Consider the following 22,530-nt stretch of genomic DNA (forward strand, 5'->3'; position numbering starts at 1 on the left):
CTCTTGGCTTCCATTCACATCCCCAGTGCATGACACCTACTCAATGTTTCATATTTTTTTTTTTACTTGATTCTGATTCAGAATAGAATCTCAAATATTGTGCTCTATTCAATACACCATTTTTTAAAAATGAACATTAATAATCTGGAGACTATCCAAAGGGAGGCAATCATGCTAGAGAAATTCCTCAGGTCTGTCGTGGGAAGTGGTTGGAAGTAAATGGGATTTTTTTCTTTAAGTATTGGAGATAAGAAGATTTAGAGGAAGGCCATAGTTGGCTTCCAAAATTTAAGTATCTGAAACATTTCCACCTGGATGAGAGTTTAGAGTTTAGACTTATTCTTCTTGCCTGGATTGATCAGAATTATGCATCATGGATGAAATTTCAAAGTAGGAGAATATGAATGCTTAAGGTAAGCAAAAGTTTTCTAAAAATTAAGCCTATCCAAAAGAAGAGGGTGCCACTGTTAAAAGACAAATAAGAACATTTTTGTTCTAAGACCATAGATCCTCCTGTCACTAGATATCTACTGGTTGATTCTGTGGTTGGGGGGATTATTTTTCTCATTTACAGGATAGATTAGATGATCTGTGAAGTTCTTTCCAACTCTGGGATTCCGCAATTTTTGGTCTTCTTATTCATTGGATTATAGGGTCATTATTTGATTATAGCTCTAGAGATGGAAGGTGCAGAGGTTCTAAGCCAGCAAGTTCAAGTTTCCAGTTTTCTATATGAGGAAATAAGTTGGAATTTGAAGCCAGTATTTGAAATCCTTACACCAAATCCATTTTTCTAAATACTACTTTTCCTATCTGCCCCATAAAAAAATGAAATGGATTGAATAATTATCTACCATCATTTGTGCTTTTATAATTTGGATCTTAAAGCTCTTTAATTTCTACCTCTTTGTTGTTTTGGAGAGGAATTAATGGTATCTTAACTTAAAAAAATGGTTCTGCAATTAGTAGACATCATATAAAAAAAGGAAGGAAGAAAGAAAAAAACTCTTCTTCTAATTAATGGCAGTGACCTTTGATTAACACTTCCTAATAAAGCTATCTTTAAGAAAAAAAATAAAACACCAACATATACATTCCAATTTTATTGGCCTTCATATGTATAATAATATCTTATTTATTCAGTATCATTTTTGTTGATGTTCAATCATTTCTGTTGTATCTGACTTTTCATGACACCATTTGTGGCTTTCTTGACAAAAATACTGGAGCAGTTAGCTATTAACTTCTCTAACTCATTTTACAGGTGAGGAAACTGAGGTAAACAGTTAATATACTTTCTCCTTTTTCAGAAAACTGAAGCTTTCCTCTTTAAGTGCTGAAATATTGCATTTTACGCATTGCTTGGGTACTCTTTCTTACAAGTATTTCATGTTTCTGTTGTAAAAAATATTTCTATCTATGATTCGATGATTCTGGGTTCTGTTTCTGACTTTGCTACTAACAACTTGAGAGAATGAATGATCCTTTCATTTCTCTGGGCTTCAGTTTTCTCACCTATGATGTTGTGTTAATGGTATCTGATCTCCATCAAAAACATAGGAACTAGAAGAGCTTTCAGAGAATAGTTAATCTAACCTTCTCATTTGACAGATGAGAAACCTGAGGTTCCGATACATTAAATGTTTTATTGATGATGACTTAGTTAATGGCAGAGAATCAAGATGGTTTGTCTCTCATTCCAGAACTTTTTTCCACTAAAGGATCACAGAATTTCAGACTTGGAATGGAACTCTCTGACTATATAAGACAATCCAATTGTCTTCATCTATGACAGTCCCCAAAATAATCCTCACTACTCTGTACTTGACAAGAAGTCTTCAAAGCAGAAGGAACCCACTGTAGCCTGAGGCAGCCCATTTCATTTTAGGATATCTTTACAAATTTGGAAGATTTTCTCTTCTGTCAACCTGCTTCTTTGTGACCTTCAAAATTGTTCTTATTCCTGTACACTTTAGCTACTCAGAAAAATGCTTATTCCCCTTCAACATGACAGGTCCAGTTCTTTGTCCTCATAGTTTTTATTGAATTTTTAATTGTGGACATAACAACCATCTTCAATCCAATAAACATTTATTACGTACCTGTACCTCTCATCTGCTAGGCACAATGCTAACCACTGAGGATACAAAAAGAGACAAAAGTTCCTTTTTTGGGTTACAAGGAACTTATAATCTAATGAGGGAGATGGCATGCAAAGAAATGTATATAAAGCAAGTTACAGAGAGAATGAGGAGGAAAAAGTGATTAAAAGAGGGAAAGCAGTGGAATTCAGAGGGGTTATGGAAGACTTCCTGGAGAAGGTAGAATTTTAGTTAGTATTTAAAGGAAGCTAAGGAGGTCAGTAGTAAGAATGGAGGAGGGAGAGCGTTCCAAGCATGGGGGACAGTTAGGGAAAATACCCAGAGTTTAGAAATGGAGTGTATTGTTTGTGTAACAGTCAAGAGGCCAGTAATACTGTATTCAAGAGAATTTGTTTGGAAGTAAGATATAAGAAGACCAGAAAGGTAGGAGGAGGCTATGCTCAACATAAATATATCAACATATAAAAGAACAAGATAGAGGATTATGTATCAAATTTTATTTCTGTTATGTATGTTTTGAAGGAAATTTCTCTTTCCATATATTTAAGGATGCATACACACATGTGTATATGTGTTGAAATGTACACATATACATACATGTATAAATTGCATAAATATATAATTTAATAAAGTAATAACTTTTGTTCTTTATATGCCCACTTCACTTTTAAATTTTCTTCTGTGTATTTATATAACCACATGATTTTTTCCTGATAAATTTCTGTCAAGCATTGTACTTATTTGTAAAGTCTAATTTAGAACCCATTATATGATTATAAATTTATGCCTAGTTAATTTCATCTTGCGAGATTCAGCCCACTGTTCTAACCTGCCAATATCTATGTCTATACATATAACATCTATTTCTATATCTTTCTATATTTATATCTACATCTCCCTCTGTACACACACACACACACACACACACACACACACACACACACATATATATATATATATACATACATACATACATACATCTACATCCATTTTATCTGGCTTTTTCTTATCTATTCCTTTTCTTATACAGCTATCATTTATCTTATCCATTTGTCTTTTGATCTCATCTATTAAATGTCTATCTATATATTTATCTACCTATCTTTCTATCATCTACCTGTCTCCTGACCTTTTAATTCCCTTCATTAGCTACCTCGTTCAGCTTTATGAGCTTTGCACATTTGATAAGCATGTTATCCATAACATTATCCCAATAATTTGCAAAAAATATTAAAAAAAGGGAAAAGTAATGGAACCATTGATCCCTAAAACTCTCTACAAGTGAATTCCTTCCATTTCCAGCTTATTCAAAGCAAACAAGCATGACTTAAAGATCAGTTACTAGGTGCCAAGTACCCTGTGCTCAAGGAATTTACATTCTGACAAGGAAAAATTTTCATAATAAAATACAAACTCATTTGAAGGAGTAACTAGTTTGTTCTTATCTTTGTATCTACACTAGTGGGCATAGTAATTAATAATAATAAATAATTATAGTTATGAAACAATGATAAATAATTATTAATGATAAAATTTTCCTTGACTATGACCATTCAACCCTGGTTTAGTTGATCCAATTGTACCGTCATCTAGCCCTCATCTCTCCATCTTTTCCACAAAAACAGTGATACTTTATAAAGATAAGTAGAATAGCTGTTGTTTGTCCTTCTTTCAAGAGGAGGACTACGACACCAGGGAGACTATGACAAGACTGGCATTGAATTGGACTTGAGTGAGGGAGAGCTTTGCAAAGTCACTAGCCTTACTTTCTCATCCACACACATCTGGGCCCAATGGTCAGATATAGATCAGGACAACTGGAGATGGCCCAGGATGCAGTGAGACACCTTTGCATTTTTAAGCTAAGGTCTTTCCAAATTCTCACTTTGAGTGAGGCAATGCCCATTCAGTGAACAGGCCTACTGTAGAAGTGGAGTCAAGGGATGGTTTATTTATTAATACTACTACTAATAAAAATTTTTAAAAAAATCAAACCAAGAGGTGAAGACCCTAATACTTGCTGGCCAAAACAGAAACAATTACTATCTATATTCACTCTGAGCCAGGAGGGCCCCCAAATTGACCATTCAGTGGCACTTGGTCAGGTACCTATTGCTGTCCAATCAAAGATTTCTTTCTTAAAGATATGAGACAGGAAAACTTGATTGGTTGACTTTTGAGGTCACCATCAGTTCTGTAAACTATGGACTACTAGATGGATTGGCAGGTGGCAGGCTATTTAATAGTCTGGACAAAATAGAAATATGGTGATAAGATTTTGGGTTATGGTGGGAAGGCAGATGAATGGAAAAATCTGAGAAACATTTTAAAAGACATACTGCTAAGTCTTAGTGATAGATTTGGAAAAGGTATGAAAAGGAAAAAATGTGATTTACACTTGGGAAAATTTCTTGAAGATCTAAAAATCTGCACACACACAAGGAATTAAACATAACGGTTGCCTTTTGATTTACCAGGTACTTCTCCTTATTTCGTTTAACTAAATATAGAGTTCTTAGAGGTCTTTGAAGGTAGATAACTACAAGAATCTCAGGCATCCCTTAAAATCTCTTTGTGCTACAGCTTTGGAACTAATCTCAGTCTGCATCATAGGGGACCAATCCTAGGTCATGACCTTGGCTTCACAATATAATTGAGTGAATGAAGAGAAATCTCAGTCTGTAGGACCTATGAGACAATTTGATGTCTTTCTGAATGGCGGATTATCTGTTGGTGATTAGAAATCTTTCCTTGGCTGACTTTGATCCCTTCAGGATGAACAGTCAAATCACCTTTTTCTGCTGTCCTCAGTTTTCCACCTTGCAACACAGGAACAGATATAATCAATCAACATACATTTAGGAAGTACCTACTATGTTCCAGGCACTGTGTGTGAAAGAAAGAGAGAAAGAAAGAAAGAAAGAAAGAAAGAAAGAAAGAAAGAAAGAAAGAAAGAAAGAAAGAAAGAAAGAAAGAAAGAAAGAAAGGAAGGAAGGAAGGAAGGAAGGAAGGAAGGAAGGAAGGAAGGAAGGAAGGAAGAAAGAAAGAAAGAAAGAAAGAAAGAAAGAAAGAAAGAAAGAAAGAAAGAAAGAAAGAAAGAAAGAAAGAAAGAAAGAGAGAGAGAGAGAAAGGAAGGAAGGAAGGAAGGAAGGAAGGAAGGAAGAAAGAAAGAAAGAAAGAAAGAAAGAAAGAAAGAAAGAAAGAAAGAAAGAAAGAAAGAAAGAAAGAAAAAGAGAAAGAAAGAAAGAAAAAAAGGAAGGAAGGAAGGAAGAAAGAAAGGAAGAAAGAAAGACATGCCACTTATAGAGAAGTTTCCAATTCTAATTGTTTCTCATAGTTTGATGGAAAGGTTTGGGGACTATTATGCTTTCCTTGGTGTCATGACTTTATCATTTTCATGTAAATGTTATTTCTGCGTGGTTATTTGTCCTTCAGTTTCAAAGAGAATTAATGGCATTAAAAGGTGATGTCTTGACTCACTCACAAATTGGGTTTAAGTGAGGTTGAATTGCACAAAGTCATCGGCCTCACTCTCTCTTCCAGAGTCATTAAAGTCCAGTGGCAAGGCAAAAGTCAAAATGACTGACCATGACCCAGGATGTAGTGGATGACCTTGGCATCTTCAACATCTGACCACGAGCTTTCCACAGCATCTGCTTTAGTTGCCTTCATGACTCTTGGAACAAATTGTTCTCATCCACTTATTCTGCCGGGGAATTCTTCATATGCTGAGAGTAGATATCCCCAACACCATGTTTGAGGTCTGTCAGTTATCCTCAACCTGGATTAGTCTGTCTACCAAGATAGTTTACTGCGCTGTGGCCATTGAACATGTTATACCTTCTTGGAGCCACAGATGAGAGATGAGTGCCAGGCAGACACCAAAGATGGATGAGCAGCCCTGAAAAGAGCTTGGAAAGCTGTAGGTGCTAGTCCTCTTTGTACACCCCATATATTCAATTACTGGGAAGAGATCATTTTGTTAAGAGGGAAAAAGTAATCACTCTGTCACCCTAAACAAAACAGACATGTTCAATTGCATATAACGTATGCAAATGTACAACATGTACAGATGAAAATCAGAATATCTTAATCACAAATTCAGAGGAGGAAGACACCCCCAACAATCCTTATTCTAATGTGTACTTGAACAGAAATTTCCTCTACCATGTTCCTAATAAGTGTTCAGCACATTCAGCCTTTGTTTAACGACTACTAGTTTTAGGGTGAGAGGAGGAGGTATAGTAAACAATCTCTCAAGGTATTCCACTTTTCAGAAACTCTCACTGTTAGAAAAGTTTATTTTTTATATATTAAATAGAATTGACTTCTTCACAATATTTATTGTTTTTCAGTTGTTATGTTCCCATCTGACCCCACGACCCTTCATGACCTCATGAAACTGGGTCCTTTAGGATAGCAGTTTGCTGTTTCCTTCTACAGTGACAACAACAGTGACAAAAATTACATTACTTGAAAATGTCTCTCATAGTTATGTGGTGCTTGGGTCCATGTGCTTGGACCCCAATTCTAAAATTAAATTTCTCTCTAAAAATCACATTTCTCCCTAACCTCAAAACACTGTCTCATGCAGTTTCTCCCCAGTCCAAGGACACAGCCTGCCCCAAGAAAAAAAATGTTATCTCCCTTCCTGACATAGTAGCCAGTTGTACCTATAAAATTTAGTAGTGTGAACCAGGTGTAAACTGGCTGAACTGGCTGCGTAGTGGGTCATAATGACATTTACTACCCACTGACCAATCATATGTATCCTAGACTTAGACATATATATCCTCTCATATTTACCTTTTCTCACAAGATGTTGATGAGAGTAGCCTTGTATTTCTTAGTCATTTCTGACCTTAGTTGACTTAGTGATGTTTTAGGCTTAAGACCACACCTTCAAGCACCCTACTTCCCCCTTTAGGCTATTTCCCAGTGAATTCTAGGTAAAATACTGAGCAGTAGATACTAAAGTTGTATGTCCCTTTAAGAATTATCCTCTTATTAACCACTCCCTAATCCCACTCTGAATCACCTAGTTAGTATATTTAGCACATGTTTTACTATAGACTATCCTATATCAACTTTACCTGTTAGCCCTCTAAGGTTGCAGGTTTCCTAAGAACTTTTGCCTGCTAAAAAGCATAATAAATCTTTACCTTGACCTCAAGAGTGTTTGAGTCTCAGAATTTATTCCAGGTAACCTGCCCTTGCATTCTTGTCTCTATACTTCAGTCTTTGGTGGGTTTCAAAATTTCATCCATCCCATTCACTTTTCCAATGCTTATCAATAAAACACCTCTCCCCTCAAGTTTTTTGTTCTTCTGACTAATACCCCAAATTCCTTCAAATGATTCTTTCAACTACCCAGTCCCAACTCTCCCAAAGTTTGTCTTTGTCCTTTATGCAATGTGGTGTGCATTATTATGCACAATACTCCAAATGTGGTCTGACTCAGGCAGCATTTAGTGAGACTATCACTTCTTTGTTATAGATATATTGTGCCTTTTAGTGTAGAGGTGGAGGGACTTCTCACACAGATGGCATCCCAGAACCATGAAATATGAATACTTCTGAATCACATGATCTTTAGTTTTACATTATTTCCTTTGGAACATGATGTTAAATCACATCAATCCAGCTGAAGGAGATAAGAAGAAATTTTCCAATTATTCACACACACGTCAGAATTATGATTCTCAAAAAGACATTAAATGCCTAGGTAATTACTTATGGAAGGGCATTGACATCCAAGAAGACACTCTATCTCAAACACACACATATGCACATATGCACAAAACAAATCAACAAAAAAGCAACCGTAAGAACAAAAAAATGTGGCCTAATTTTCTAATTCCCCTCTAAAAGACTTTTAATATCTTTCCGTGCAGATCAGGTGTCTTTGGCTTTTACTATGTCTTGATCTAATTATATCCCTGCAGTGATATTATAGCTTTGCCAGGAAAAGAGAGGATTGATAGAGGATTAACAAGTAAGAGAGTCAACAATTCCAAGAAAAATGGAGCAAGGAGAGGTGCAAACTCATAATTCCTTTCCAGGATTCAAATGACTAATCAGTACAGAGTCCAATCAATAAGTCAATTAAAAAAGCATTTAAGTACTTACTGCTCTTCTATGCATGGTGTTAAGTGCTATGATATAAAGAAAGATAAAAACAAGGTCCCTTCCTGCAAAGAATTTATAACATGATAACAGATATAACATTTAAATAACATAGATGATAGGTAGAGAGTATCTATATTATACCTATAGAATAACATAGAGTATAGGTATAGAAAGACATCTAAAAAAAGAAAGTTGAAAGTCTAAAATCTATCAGGCAACAATGGAATTTGATCGAACTGTCAGGGACTTTTTATAATTTGTTTCTGTCTCCTCAACAACTACCACCATGACCTGAATGTAGTAAGTGTTTGAAAAATGCTTACTGAATGAATAGATGAAATAATCCTGGACTAAGGGAATGAGCAGAAAAAAAACCACAATCTGATTTCAGGAAAAACTAAGCAATATCTCAAGAAATACTAGGAAGAGATGAGTATGGCGAATAATAGATTGAATCTCTATTGAATGATGAAAAAAATGTGTCAAAAAGCAAAACAAAAATGACCCCAGCAATTCTTATTTTCTAGTGTTGGAGTGATATTACTCCCTAATGGGTTAAAAACCATGGCATTCCCTTCCAGATAAGTTCTTTCACTAAGTTACAAGTTTCATGTCAGTCCCATGAGAGGAATGTCTCCTCATGTAACAGGAAATATGCAAAAGGTCCCTGTCTGTTAGTGTTAGCTCAGCACAACATCCTTCTAGCTACTTATTTCACCTAGGCTCCTTGAGCAGAGCCTTGTCTTGTTTCTCCAATTTCCTCGTCTGGAATCCTGAATCTGCTACCCAAATTGTTTTCCTTCCTTCTGGAGATAATATTGTATTCTGTTTGCCTTCAACATTTCCTGATCATTTCAAAACTTCTTAACTATCAAGTCTCTAAACTTAATTCTTGCCTCTATCTTCACTATTCACAAGTTCACATGCATAATATGCAAAAAGTCAATAATGTGAAGTGTATAGAGAACTGATCTCAGAGCCAGACTGACCTGTCATCCAATTGTGCCTCTGACACATCAAGGCTGTGTGATTTGAGACAGGTCTTTTAACTTCTCAGTGCCCTAAGCCTAGAATGTACCAATCTACACAGGTAGAGGTAGTTTCCTCATAAAAGAGTTCCCGATTATAGTTGCCCATCTCTAGGGGAATGGGACGGAGGTGGGCGAAGGGAAAAAAAAGAGGGAAAAAAGAAATGTTTATGATCACTTTGTTGCATATTTAAAAGAAATAGCAAGTTGTACATAGTAGATTTGCACTGTACAATCATCTTTTTTTCAATATTATGCTATAGAAATGCTTGTTTTATTCCACAAAGGAAAAATAAAATAAATTTTAAAAAATAAATTTAAAAAAGAAAAATACGGATCTAGTCTCTATTAATCTCATATGCAGACGTGCTGTAGCGAATGCTCATATTATAGGCAAGAGAAAGGTAGAAGACGTGGCTCACAAAGATAGAAGCCCTGGGTATGTTTCCCCTCCCTTGGGAAAGTTCTTCTCACAGGCCGAACACACACATAGTAAAGTAGCCTCTTCAGAAACTGAAGAAAATCTAGTCTAGGGCAAGATGAGAAGATAGCCAGAGCTGCCCTGGCTTAAAATGGAATTGGAACTCACATCAGAGTAGCACCACTTTGGACTATTCCTTTTCATTGTTGACTTGTAATCCAGAGAGAGCTATCAGTTAAACTTTATTACTAGCCCTGGTGGCTACCTTGGGAATTTTCCAAACTCCATCTCTTAGCTATATTTTCTTTTTTTGTTTTAAATTAACTAATGACCCATTTAACCTTTCTAAACTGCTGTCTCATCCTGTAGTAAATGAAGGCCTATGAGGGGCCCAAGATTTTTAAGCTTACAGTCAATGTTTTAGGCTGGTTTAATTCAATTCAATGAAAACTTAATAATCACCTTATTATGCATACCAGATGGGGCAGCTAGGTAGCACAGTGGATAAAGTGTCAGACCTAGAGTTAGGAAGACTCATTTTTCTGAGTTCAAATCTGGCCTCAGACGCTAACTAGCTATATGACTCTAGGCATGTGTCTTAATCTTGTTTGCCTCAGTTTCCCCATCTGTAAAATGAACTGGAGAAGGAAATGACACATTTGCCAAGATCCAAAAATGGGGTCATGAAGCATCAGGCATGACTGAAAAATTGCTGACAAACCACAAAATGTGCTAGAAACTTCTCTAAGCCCTAGAATTACAAAGATGGAGATGAAATAGTCCTGATCTCGAGGAACTCAAAATTAATTTGAGAAAACAGCACTCCTCATGAAATCCATCACTGGGGCTCCAATACTGAGAGACAAGAGCTACATCTAAGTGTATAACTTCAATCTCACTCACATTTATGCTTGTTTTATTGTATCTAGTCTTTTGTAGACATGGAACAAAGCTACTTGGAATCCTCAAAAACACAAATACAAACTAAATATATTGTTGGCAGGCTTTTCAAAAGTCTTAGACTGAATATTGCATTATGATTTTTTGGAATACTCTTTTCTTGCCTAATGGCAAGGAGCCTAGGAGGGAGTACATATTAGAATGATGTGAATATGGTGGTAAGCTGAGGAAGAGTTCTACATTTAGCTCCCCAAATAATTGTCTCTTTTTAAAAATATTGAATAAATACAAGAATATTTAAGGGAAAACTTTCTGAGCCAAATACACTGTTTCTCCTCCTCTTTCTCTGATTTTCATCCAACCATTTTTTTTCAGATTTTCTGTCCATTTATTAGAATGAATTGAAATTACTTATTGGAATATCACAGGGCCATTTTGTAAGCCAAACTAACAGGTGTAATTGCTTTTGGGAGATCTATTCATCTCTAGTGCTGCTTTCTTGAAGACTGGTATTTACCAAGTAACTGCAGTGAGTGTAGTTGGTTAATTACATCAAGTGAATTTGGGTCCAGAGATGGGAGAGATCAATCTAAAAAGAAATAATATATCTCTGCAGCTGAACAGGCTGTCCAATTAAGTAGATTTCCTCCTCCTGAAGTTTCATTTCAAATTAATGCTCATACATTAAATAACTCCACAGCTGGCTGATAGCATCTTATCAACAGTTAACATCAACATTATTAAGATTCTACCAAAGAGAAAATACTGGGAAGGGCAGACATGACTGAGCATTTAGCATTCGTCCTAATGACAATGTTTCCATAGCAGGATTCAGTTTCCTATTACTTTATTTTCACTTCTACAGGTAAGGACCACAAATACCCATCCATCAACTGCATAGATATCCACTGTTATTTCTCAACATTCCTTTGTCATTTAGATGAGAGAGTGAACATTTTTTTTTTGGTTTTCTCCTCTGTTATCAAAGAACAGCAAAAAGTGTCACCTGGAACTTTGGAATGTTCAAGATAAATCTCTGACACTCATGGAAAGCAGTATGTGACCTATGTACCTTACTCTGTAGCAGTGACTGTAGAGGATGAAGGGGAGAGGTTTGAAATGCTGGTGCTTTGAACTTTTACCCTGCCTTCTAAAGGGAAAACTATGCCCTTACAATCCTGAATAATATGATCATTGCCTTTAAAAGACAGTGTGGGAGAAAACCTCATCCGTTGGAATGGTAACAACACTCTCACCTATTCAGAGGGTTGTTCTGAGGATCAAATGAATGTTTCATGACATTTAAAGTGCTATGTGAATTTTAGTTATTATTATTACTTGTCTTGCCCTTATCCTTGAGGGCAAATACTGTTTCCATTTTGTCTATGATTCTCCAGAATTTTGTACAGTGCTTGGTGCATTGGCATTTAATAAATGTTTATTGGTGATTCATTTAAAGGAAATCATCAGTTATAGAACTCTTTTCTGAAGTATGACCCTTTCCCTCAATCTCTGACTTGGGTCTTATTAGCATCATTCAAATTAATTCAACATTTTCAAAAAATATCTACTATATCCAAGGTATTGTGTTCATGTAAGGAAATACAGATGAACTAAAGTGAAAAATAATGGTGGTCCTTGAGGGATTCAAAGTCTACATGAATCATGAACTGCTCACATAGCTAAGTAACATATCACATTCTTTGAAAGCAGTGTACCATGCTATAAAAAGCACTGGATTTTCACCCAGTAGTTCTGTGTTCAAGTCTCATCTCTGCTGTGTTACCTGGTGGAAGTCACTTTACCTCTCAAGATTTCTATTTTGTTTTTTTACCTGTCAAAGGAGGGGTTTGTGAATGATCCTCTTAATGCTCCCTTCTAACTTTAATTCATAAGAAAGGCATGATACATTTGCTGGTATATATGTATATGTATGTGTATAAATATATATATATATATTTGTGTATGTATATATGTGTATATGTATATATAAGTATGTATATAAGTGTATATGTATTTATGTGTACATATGCATATGTGCATATGTTTGCATATACATACATATAACTATATAAGAGCATATTGGTATATGCATATATATAATGAATATTAAACTCATTAAATATGAATGATGAAAATGGGGTGGATATATTTATTCATCTCAGTGCCTAAATTGGGAATATACACTTATCCTGATGAAATATCGTTGTAGCATCAGTGCAGAATATCATTCCCTATTTATCGATCATCTATGTTTATATTGGACAGCTAGGTGGCACAGTGGATAGATCACCAGTACAGGAGTCAGGAGGACCTGAATTCAAATCTCACCTCACACACTTGACATTCACTAGCTGTGTGACCTTGGGCAAGTCACTTAACCCCCGTTGCCTCATCCTGGGTCATCTCCAGTCATCCTGATGAACATCTGGTCGCTGGATTCAGATGGTTCTGGAGCAGAAATGAAGCTGGTGACCTGGACAGCCCTCCCTCCCTCAAAACAAAGTCAGCTGCAAGTCATGTCATTATTTCTCTGATGGCATGGTCTTCTTTGGAAGGAAGGACAAACACACACATGTTTGTATTAAACCCTGAGGAAGCATCTGATTTTCAAAAAATACACAAAATGGGGAATCATGGAACTATAGTATTAGAGATAAAGGAAGGTTCAGAGGTTTAGAAGTCATCTAGCACAACACACTCATTTTACATTTAAGAAAATAGAAGCACAGATCAGTTTAGGGACAAGACGAAAATCACACAGATAATTAGGGCCAGAGCAATTATTCAAAACAAAATTCATTTCAAATCCAGCACTCTCCTCTTGAGTATGATGGCAATCATTAGTTACCAAAGATCAGGGAGATGTATGTGTTTATGTGTGTGTGTGTGTGGGTGGATGGGTGGGTATGGGTGTGGGTGTGTGCACATGTGTGTGAGGAGTGATTAATGTGAAAACCAGAAATCTATAATGAAAATAATAACTGTCAAAAGAATTTTTTATTGGTCAAGTAAGAAATCAACATTGATCCATCTTCACTGAAAGGTTAGATTCCAGTGGTGCTTGTTTACTTCTACATTTCCATCTGAAACTAGAAATCATTAAATTCAGTGTCTCTCTTCAGTGGACGATAGAGGAGGGGAAAGTGATTGACATACCCAAGTCAACTGCAGTATGAGATGAGATAGGTCAAGGCATGCAGTCAGAGGCTGGAAATTATCTAAATTCATAACATGTTGGAGATTCAGATAGGTGATCTTAAGTCATTCACCAAATTTCTACAAGTACAGAGCCACCGAATGTTAGAGTTAGAGGGTCCTCAAAGACCATCCAGTCTCACTCATCGCTAAACCTAAAGTTCCTCAAAATAATGCCCCCATGCAAAGTGGTTATCCAACTTAACCTTGAAGAGTGGCAAAGGAAAATCTACTCCCTCCAAAAGCAGCCCATGCCCATTTACAAGACTATAACCATTAGAAAGCATTTTTTTCTTTTAACGTTGCAAAAAATATTGTTCAATAATTGCATCCATTACTCTCTAGATCCAAGTGGAACAAATCCATTCCCATGTCCATGTAATAGCTCTTCATAAACTCCAGAATGACTATTATGTTCCCCTCACTATTTCTGTTTAAACCCACCATTCTTAGATCTTTCAAATAAGTGGCAGCTAGGTAGTCATGTCATAGAGTGGTTAGAACACTGAAGCTGAAGTCAGAAAGACTGGATTTGAACTCCAGTCTTCAATATTTGCTAATTGTGTAACTACACAATTCTCACTGACTCACTTTTCTCATCTCTAGAGATCATAAAAGTATGTAACTCTCAATTTTATTATATGGCTCGTATTTGTAAAGTGCTTCACAAATCTAAAAGCATGATATTACATTTATTTTTATGGTTCTTCCTGCTGCTGGTGGTGATGTTGCTGTTATGATTATTAAGGAACTAGGTGGCTCATTGGATAGGGTGCTGGAGCTGGAGTCAGGAAGACCTGAGTTTAAATATAGCCCCAAACAATTACTAGTTTTGTGACCCTGGGTAAGTCACTTAACCTCTGCATGCCTTAATCTACTGGAGATGAAAATGACAAATAACTCTAGTATCTTTGCCAAGGAACTCCATAGATAGTATGGCACATAGGTTCACGAAGAGTAAGATACAATAGAATCACTGAACAACAATAAACTACACCAAACTATTATTTTATTATATTTATTTATATTTATACATTGTTTTTATATTTACATAGCATATTATAACGTATATCATATTTATAATAGTATCAATATTATATTGATCCCAACATTTTGAGTCCTTTCACCACCTTGTTTTTCCTCCTCTGTGGATTTTCCAACTTTTAGCATTATAGAATCATATATTTAGAATTTAATAGGTCCTAGAAGATCAACTAATGAATCTGCTTATTTTACAGATGTGGAAACTGATGCTGAACAAGGTCAAGTGATCTGCTCAAGTTCAAATGGGTAGCAATGACAAATGGAGGATCTAACCCTGTCCTTCTACTGCAAATGCTCAAATTCATTGCTGTCTTCCCTAGAACAAACAATTCAGAAAATAACAATATTGCAGAGGTGATATGACCCAAGCAGACTATGGTAGAACTATCCCTGTCCTAGTCCTTGATTATGCTTCTCTTAATGCAAATCAAGATTGAATTAGCTTTCTTGTTTGACTGAGCAGGGAAGAAATGTATTTGTGCCCAAATCCTCAAAACATGAGATACTAATAAAAAGCTGCAGCTATCTGTCACCTCTGAACCTTTCTCTGTTCAGCATCTTCTCTTCCTGCCTTCTGGTTTCAAGAAAGACTGAGGACTATACCATCTGTCCTTTTAAGATCTGACCTACTGTTCTAGCAAAATACTAGTTTGGGAAGTTCAGGAGAGGGAAATTGCTAGAAATTGCCACTTCTGCAGAATTTGAAATATGTCTGACAGAATTCCTAGAGGAAAGAAAGCCATTTTGCTGGAACATCTTCTACGTGAAATTTATTGCACACTTACAGATAAAGGCCTATTTTTTTTCCCTAAAAATCTAAGCCCTCTACTCTTTGACTACACTAATGCATGAAATAATTATATTTTAGATCTAAACAAGACTGTATATATGATCTGGTTTATGTCCCTCATTTTACAGAAAAGGAAATTGATACAGAGAGAGGGCAAGATACTGATCAAGGTCAATGCACCTTGGATCATAGAGAGGGAACTAGAAGCTATCTCAGATGTCAATTAAGGCAACACACTCATTTTATAGATGAGGAAAATGAGGACAAGTAAAAGTAAATAACTTGCCAATGATCCCACAGGGAATGAGTCAAAGGGGAGATTAAAAGTTGAGTGCTCTAACACAGAACCAATATCCTATTCATTGTTCTTTGGTGCCTGTACATGATAGTGTAGCAAAATCAGGCATGAAACCCACATTACCCACCAGGGAAATGGATTCTCCACTCTAACTTCCTACATTTATGCTTGAAATAGCTGAATCAACTAATGGACACAATAATCGAAGATGGTATGAAACCAACCACAAATACTAGTTCACTGTTTCTTTCCTACATGGTAACTTTATGTGCCATGATAAACATCCTTTGAAGTAACAGATGCAGAGCAGAGCCAAAATGGTGGAGAAAATTCAGGAAGTTGCCTGAACTCTCCTTAGTTTCCCCTAAAAGCAATGTTAAATCAAACCTCTAAAGAGAATCTGGGACAAAAAAACTTGAGAAAAGATGGAGTGAAATGGTTTTTCCAGTTTAAGATAACTTAGAAGGACTTCAAGAAATATCTGGTCCACTTTTACAAGTGGAATACATCCCAGTGCAGAGGGTATCTCAGCATGCCAGTGGAAGGCATTTAGTCACAGCACAGATCAGCAGTTGAAGCCCCATGATCCTGACTCAGCAGGCTGAAGGCATAGCAGGCCAGCTGTGGGGCCTCCAGCCCCAGAACAGAAGGAATACTTCTAGGCCCAGCATACCCAACAGAAGTGACTAAGCTGGACCACCTCACTTCAGCACAATGGCCAAGGCAAAAGTACCTGAGGTCCTGGCACAGAAAGCCAATGACCAGTCACTTGACCCCATGGACAAGAAGTTGGGTAATTGTCCCCTGGTCCTAGAAGTAAAGCTCAAATTTAAAAGTCATGAAATAAGCTTGAAAATGAGCAAAAAACAAACACAGAAATAAAACAACTCTCACCACAAAAAGCTATTATGGCAACAAGGAAGATCAAAACACAAACTCAGAAGAAGAAAGTATTATAAAAATGTCTACCTTTAAAGCTTCAAATGAGAATGTAAATTGGTTTCAAGCCCAAAAAGTCTTCCAGGAAGAGGTCATTTATTAAAAAATCAAATAAGAAAGGTGGAAGAAAATTTTAAAAAAGAAAAGAGTTGTCCAGGAGAATTATATAAAAAAAATGAGCCACCAACTTGAAAAATGGAGCACAAAAACTGACTTAAAAAAAGACCTTTCACAAAATAACTGAAATTTTTAAAAATCCATTGAAGAAAACAACTCCTTTTAAAGAAGAATTGAACAAATGGGGGAAAACCCACTGAAGAAAATTACTCCTTTAAAAGTAGAATCAGACAAATGGAAAAAGAGGCACAAAAGCTAATTGAAGAAAATGTTTTCTTAGAAATTAGAATTCAACAAGTGGAAGTGAATGTCTAAGACATGAAGAATCAGTCAAACAAAACCAAACAAATGAAAAAAAATAGAAGAAAATGTAAAATATCCTGTCAAAGTAACTAATCCGAAAAACAGTTCCAGGAGAGATAATTCAAGAATTATCGGACTACCTGAAAGATGAGATTTAAATAAAAAAGAACCCGCATACCATCTTTCAAGAAATTATCAAGGAAAATTGCCCTGGATATTTCAGAACCAGAGGGTAAAATAGTCATGGAAAGAATCGATCAATTACCTTCTGAAAGAGATACCAAAATAAAAATTCCAAGGAATATTGTATCCAAATTAAAAAATTATCAGGTCAAAGAGAAAATACTGCAAATCAAAAAAGAACAAGTCAAATATCAGGGAGCCACAGTCTAGATTAAATAGGACTTAGAAACTTCTACCTTAAAAGAATCAGAGAGCTTGAAATATGATATTCCAGAAGGCAAAAGAGCTAGAATTACTACCAAAAACTCAACTATCCAGCAAAACTGAGTATAATCTTTCAGAGGAAATGATGGATATTCAGTAAAATAAGGGACTCACAGACTTTCCTGAAGAAAAAAAAAAAAACAGAGCTAAACAGAAAATTTGATCTCCAAATAAAAGACTCAAGAGAAGCAAAAATTGGCAAACAGGAAAGAAAAAAATGTTATTCAATAACGTTAAACTGCTTCCATCACTATAAGGGAAGGTGATATTTATAACTCTTGGGAAATGTATGTCTATTAGGGCAATTCAAAGCATAATATGTAGACAAGGTGGGAGTATGAGTTGGCATTAAGTTGATGATATTGAAAAAATAAGAGTGGAAAAAAGGCTGTATTGGGAGAAGAGGAAAAAGAGAGGCTGAGTAAATTACATCGCATGAAGAAGTACAAAAGGTGTATTACAGTAAAAGGAAAGAAGGGAGAGAGTGAACATTGCATAGACCTTACTCTCATTATATTTGGCTCAAAGAGGAAATAGTATACACTCTCAGTTTGGTATAGAAATTTCTCTTCCACTACAGAGAAGTAGAAAAGGAAAGGGAAAAGAAAATGAACTGGGGGAATTATACAAGGGAGGGCAGAAGTAAGAGGAGAAAAGGGAGAAGGGACAGGTAGAAGGAAGGGCAGATTGAGGGAGGAGGTAGTCAGAAGCAAAACACCAATGAGGAGGGAAAGGGTGAGAGGCAGAGAGAGAAAAGTACACATGGGGAAAAATAGGATGGAGGGAAATGCACAGTAATCATGACTTTTTAAAAACTTATTTATTTATTTTTAGTTTTCAACATTCATCATCACAAGATTTTGAGTTCCACATTTTCTCCCCATCTCTCACCTCACCCCAGCCCAACACCGTGCATTCTGATTACCCCTTCCCCCAATCCTGCCCTCCCTTCTATCACACTCTTCCCTTCCCTTATCCCCATCTCTTCTATTTTCTTGTAGGACAAGATAGATTTCTACACCTCATTACCTGTGTATCTTATTTCCCAGTTGTATATAAAAAAACATTTTTAACATTTGCTTTTAAAACTTTGAGTTCCAACTGATCTCCCTTCCTCCATCCCCATCCATTCCCACTGAGAAGCAAGCAATTCAATATAGATTATACATGTGTAGCTATGCAAAAGACTACCATAAAAGTCATGTTGTGAAGGATTATATTTTCCTCCATCCTATCCTGCCCCTCATTTATTCCATTCTCTGTTTTGACCCTGTTCCCCCCAAAAGTGTTTACTTCTAATTATCCCCTCCTCCCACTTGTCCTCCCTTCTATCATACTCCTCACACCCCACTTATCCCCTTCTCCCCTACTTTCCTGTAGTGTAAGATAGATTTTCATACCAAATTTAGTATGCATGTTATTCCCTCCTTAAGCCAAATGTGATGAGCATAAGCTTCACTTTTCTCTCTCACTTTGTCCCTTTTCTCCTCCATTTAAAAGATTTTTTTGTTTCTTTTATGAGAGACAATTTGCCCAATTTAATTTATCCCTTTCTCCTCCCAATAGTAGGGAGGAGGAATTTTTTTAAGATATCATACCTTCCTATTTAACTCACCCTATGCCCTCTGTCTATATGTATATAATCCCTCCAACCACCCAAATCCTGAGAAAAGTCTCAAGAGTTACAAATATTATCTTTCCATGTAGGAATGCAAACAGTTCAACTTTAGAAAATCCCTTATGATTTCTCTTTCTTATTTACCTTTTCATGCTTCTCTTGATTCTTGTGTTTGAAAGTCATATTTTCAATTTAACTCTGGTTTTTTCATCAAGAATGCTTGAAAGTCCTCTATTTTATTGAATGGTCATTTTTTCCCCTGAAGTATTATACTCAGTTTTGCCGGGTAGGTGATTCTTGATTTTAATCCTAGCTTCTTTTGCTTCAGGAATATCATATTCCAAGCCCTTTGATCCCTTAATATAGAAGCTGTTACCTCTTGTGTTATCCTGATTGTATTTCCACAATACTAGTATTGTTTCATTCTGGCTGCTTGCAATATTTTCTCCTTCACCTAGGAACTCTGGAATTTGGCTACAATATTCCTAGGAGCTTTCATTTGGTGATCTCTTTCAGGAGCTGATCTGTGGATTCTTTAAATATTTATTTTACCCTTTGGTTTTAGAATATCAGGGCAGTTTTCCTTAATAATTTCATGAAAGATGATGTCTAGGGTCTTTTTTTTAGTTCGTGGCTTTCAGGTAGTGCTATAATTTTTAAATTGTCTTTCCTGGATCCATTTTCCAGATCAGTTGTTTTTCCAATGAAATATTTCACATTGTCTTCTATTTTTCATTCCTTTAGTTTTTTTTTTATATAATTTCTTGATTTTTAATAGTCATTAACTTCAATCTGTTCCATTCTAATTTTTAAGGAATTATTTTCTTCAGTGAGATTTTGGATCTCCTTTTCCATCAGGCCAATTCTTCTTCTTAGGGCATTCTTCTCCTCATCGGCTTTTTGGATTTCTTTTGCCATTTGGGATAGTCTATTTTTTAAAGTTAGTATATTTTTCTTCAGCATTTTTGGGGTCTCCTTTAGCAAGCAGTTGACTCATTTTTCGTGATTTTCTTGCATCACTCTCATTTCTCACCCCAGTTTTTGCTCTACTTTTCTTACTTGATTTTTCAAATACTTTCTGAGCTCTTCCATGACCTGAGACCAAATCACATTTTTCTTAGAGGTTTTGGATGGAGGAGTTTTGACTTTGTTTTTTTTTGTTGTTGTTGTTTGCATGCTTTGGTCTTCCTTGTCACCAAAGTAGCATTCTATAATCTGATTTTTTTTTACCATCTTTTATTCATTTACCCAGTCATTTACTTTACTTTTTAACTCTTTGGCAAGGTAGTTCTCTGCTTCTAATGGGGGTGGAGGGTGTACTATCATCTGTCCAATCCCCCCACAATCTGTTGGCCTATAGCTCTAGAAACAGTGGCTGGAGATGCCCCTGCTACTGTGGCTGCCACGGGTTCCTCTGCTCCCTCCTCCTCTGCCACCCTAGGGTTGGGGTCTGCACTCTCCCTCACAGGTCCTACAGGCTTTTCTACTGACCTTCCAATTTGTCCTCAGCGTTTTGGGGTCATGGAGTCTGGAGACCACCACAGATGTGAGAGATTCAGTTACCCCAAGCCCTGTTCAGGTCCCATCTGTGCACTCACAGCCCACACTGAACTGTGCTCTGCTCTCAGTGTGGCATGATAGACACTTCTCAGTGACCTTCCCAGCTGCCTTGGGCTGGATATTTGCTTCACCCTGTCATTCTGTGAGTTATGCAGCTCCAGGATTTTTTTAGATTCATTTTTTGCAGGTATTTGGCAGGGCTTGGTAGGAGTGCTCTAGAAAGTGCATGCTGTCACTCTGCTATCTTGGCTCCACCCCCCTAGTAATTACAACTCTGAATGTGAATGGGATGAATTATTCCATAAAATGGAAATAGATAGACTAGATTAAAAAGCAGAATCCTGCAATACATTGTTTACAAGAAGCACATTTGAAGCAGAGACATAAGCAGAGAAAATGAAAAAGACTACAGCAGAATATATTATCCTTCAGCTAAGGTAAAAAAAAAAGAAAGAAGTATGGGCATCAATCCTAACCTCAGATAAGGTCAAAGCAAAAATAGACCTAATTAAAATAGATCAGGAAGGAAACTACATCTGCTAAAAGGTGTCACAGACAATGAAGTAATATCAATACCAAACATATATGCACCATGTTGTATAGCATCCATATTCTTAGAGGAAAAGTTAATGAATTCACAGGAAGAAAAAGCAAAATTATACTAGAAGGGGATATCAATCTCTCCCTCTCAGAACTAAATAAATCAAACCACAAAATAAAACAACAAATAAGTTAAAGGAGGTGAAGAGAATTTAGGAAAATTAGATACAATAGAAATCTGGAGAAAACTGAATGTGAAAATAAAGGAATATACCTTATTTTCCCTCAGTGGTGCATAGCAACTACACAAAAATTGATCATGTGTTAGCTTCTAAAAACTTCACAATCAAAGCAGAAAGGTAAAAATATTAAATGCAATCATTTCATTTCATGATGTAATAAAAAATACATGTAATAAAGAGACATGGAAAGATAGATCAAAATTAATTGGAAAGTAAATAATGTAATCTTAATGAATGAGTGGTTCAAATAACAAATTATAGAAATAATCATTAATGTCATCAAAGACAATGAAAATAATGAGATCAGATGCCAAAATTTATGCAGTAGAGCTAAAGCAGTGGTTAGGGAAAGTGTTATATCTCTAAACTCTTACATGAATAAATTAGAGAAAAGGAGATCAACAAATTGGGCATTCAACTAACAATACTAGAAAAAGAACAAACTAAAAATCCCTACATGACATCAAATTAGAAATTCTGAAGATCAAAGGAGAGATTAATAAAACCGAATGTAAGAAAACTATTGAACTAATAAATAAAACTAAAAGCTCTTTTTTTTCTAGGGGAAAAGCAATAAAATAGTTTAATATTTGGTACATTTGATTTAAAACAAAGAAGAAAACTAATTTACTATTATCAAAAAATGGAAAGGAAGAATTCACCACCAAATGAAGAGGACATTAGAGCAATAATTAGGAGATATTTTATCCATTTTTATGCCAATAAATCTGACAATCTTGGTGAAATGAATGTTTATAAAAATATAAATTTCTCAGACACCCAGAAGAGGACATAAAATATTAAAGAACTGCCTTTTAGAAAAAAGAAATTGAACAGCCATCAATGAACTCCCT

This window comes from Notamacropus eugenii, chromosome 1, assembly GCF_028372415.1.
Source record: "Notamacropus eugenii isolate mMacEug1 chromosome 1, mMacEug1.pri_v2, whole genome shotgun sequence".
Taxonomy (NCBI): domain Eukaryota; kingdom Metazoa; phylum Chordata; class Mammalia; order Diprotodontia; family Macropodidae; genus Notamacropus; species Notamacropus eugenii.